Here is a 3,022-nt window from a genome sequence, read left to right as displayed (position 1 = left end):
GTTTAAACTATGAAATTGTAGTGGTGTGATTTATATTTCAATGACAAGTCACTGAATTATCACAGCAGATGTTAATGTTTACTGCGTTTTAAACACGTATTGATTCAAATACCGGCTTTAAAATTGACTCACTCACTTTCAGTAACCACTTTATCTTGGTTGGGGTCGCAGTGGATCTGGAGCACATCCTGGGAACACTGGGTGTGAGGTAGGAATACAGCTTGAATGGGATGCCAGTCCATTGCAAGGCTTCATACACACACATTCACACACTCATTCACATCTAGAGGCAATCCATCTACTGGCATGTTTTGGTGAGGTAGAAGAAAACCAAAGAACCTGGAGTGGAGGAAACCAACATGAACATGGCAAGAACATGCACAGAACACTCCCCGTAGACATTAACCCATTGATCTATATACAGTTGTGCCCAAAAGTTTGCATACCCCTTGCAGAATCTGCTAAATCTTAATACTGTTAACAAAATAAGATGGATCATGAAAATGCCATGTTGTTGTTTATTTAGTTCTGTCCTGAAGAAGCTATTTCACATAACAGACGTTTACATATAGTCCACAAGACAAGGTAATAGCTGAATTTATAAAAATTATCCCGTTCAAAAGTTTACACACGCTTCATTATTAATCCTATGTGTCGTTACCTGGATAATCCTCGACATGATCTTTTTAGGTTTTGTGAGAGTTCTTCATGAGTCCCTTGTTTGTCCTGAGCAGTTAAACTGCCCACTGTTCTTCAGAAAAATCCTCCAGGTCCTGCACATTATGATGTTCAGATCCATCTTTTCACGCTGAGGACGACCGAGGGACTCGTACACGACTATTACAAAAGGTGAAAACATTCACTGATGCTCAAGAAGGCGACATGATACGTTAAGAGCCGGGGGGGGGGGGGGGGGGGGGGGATATAACATAATATATAATATAAACTTTTGAACAGGATGATCGTTGTAAATTGTTTTTATTTTGTCTTCTGGGAGACATGTAACCATCTTATTTAGAGTCTGAAGGGCGGAACTAAATGGGAAAAAAAAGATCTTTAAACAAAATAATAACAATTTACACTGTTATTAACAAAGAAAATCTGTAAATGTTAAAGTCCCCATAAAGTGGCTCCTCCCACTTTTTAAATAGCCAACATTTTTTATCTTACCTTACAGCCTGGGCTAAGCCAGTCTAAACGCCTGCCACAAATCTGTGCGCTGGCACAAATACCTTGTTCTTCAAAGTGAACGAATTCAAGCCATTTCCTTCGTAACCAACTTACAGTTGGAAAACTGAATAAAACCCGTGTGTTCAAAAAGTTTGAACAGACACGTTTACCACCCGCGCTCGCTGATATGATTTCTCTCGGTCAACAGCAGCAACTTCGGCAAGGTGATTTTTACTACGTCGGGGGCGGGACACTTCAGATTCTAGAGAGCTTTTGATTGGACAGAATATCTGATGAGAAGCTGAAGTGCAGAATGATGTCATCAAAATCATCGTTCCGTATCGGTGGTAGAGAGAGACTACGTTTTAACGCATATATTCTTCTAAATGCGAGTTTTCTCATTGTTTTGGAGCGCACTGGCTTATAGACAACCTTAAGGCTGACATATTCATACTACAATCCACAAAACTTTCATTTTGATTTAATGTGGACTTTAAAATGGTGAAGTTTTCTGTAATGTTTCCCCCCCCAACATTTATGGAAGGAGTCTCCAGTGTCAGCACTTCTTAACAGTCAGAGGTAAAGCGGTGAAGTTTTCTGCCACAGGAAAGATTTCTCTAGAACTTTATAAGGCCCCATTACCTGTATTTTTGTATTATTTGCTATTTTTAAGTACTCATACTACTCTTCTTACTGTATTTGCTATACTTACTCATGATACTGATCTTAATTAGTTGATTATTTAACTGCAAATCATGCATTATTTAGGTTGTTAAAATCTTATGCTTAAATGTACACTGACCCTGCCAAAGATGAATCGGGGTATGCTTGTAAGATTAAACAAGGGTCAGTGTCCCCTCAGAGTTTAAATTAATCAATTGAACAGCTGAAGAAATGTCAGACCACACACACACACACACACACTATAGGATTGGTCTGAGGAATTGTTTGAGAAAACCATTTCGATTTGCTTGCATACTATGTTGAAAATAAACTGCTGCTTTGTCACGTGATGATGCAAACATACGGTAAGGGGTTACAAATCTCTGAATTAACATTACTATGTCATATTTGAATATTTAATATTACGTAATACTCACATACAAATGGATGTACAGTAAAACATATGATCAGATGAAATGTTATTTCTCCATAAAGGATACTATAGCGTGTGTATAAAGTATAGCGTACAGCAGTGTTGTGTATTTTTGCAATTAACGTGAATTCAATTATCTGAAACCGCTAACAAAAACGAGCTGCTAAGCATGTAGATATTTAGTAAATAGATGCCATAACTGCTTTGTCACACATTCTCATTCAGGGGTTCTCATTAGAGATGATCTGACTGATTTCTCAGACCAGAAGACAACATTTCTGTCATACAAAATGTTGAAGTGTTGGACCTTGGACGGTATTTCGGCATGGCACGACGTGAACAAGTGAAACGATCTGCACAGCTGTTAAATCAGAGCACAACAAGACGGCTAATCTCCAACAGGTTGCCGTGTTTGATGGGAGCAGTGAATGCTGATCTAGAGGCGAGCAGGCAGAAGGATGAGGTGAAGCTATGAGTGATTCAGACACCTGGTTATAGATGGCTGTGTCACTCCAATCTGTTACTACTGGGCCTGTGTCCAACACTGCGCTGGCGTCTTAGCAAAGTCACTCTCTACTAACTTATAAACTGTAGCGGGAATATAGAGGGGAACTAACTGAAACTGAAATAGATGAAAACTTGTCATGTTTTAAATAGTTTTTTAGTCAGTGGGAGTTCATTTAAACGTGTTAAAGCATTTCGGTGGAAGATAGGAAAATAATGGCACCCTAAACCTAATCTCTACTGTATTTACTC

The sequence above is a fragment of the Ictalurus punctatus genome, chromosome 17, assembly GCF_001660625.3.
Source record: "Ictalurus punctatus breed USDA103 chromosome 17, Coco_2.0, whole genome shotgun sequence".
Lineage (NCBI taxonomy): Eukaryota > Metazoa > Chordata > Actinopteri > Siluriformes > Ictaluridae > Ictalurus > Ictalurus punctatus.
This window is presented reverse-complemented; position numbering follows the sequence as displayed.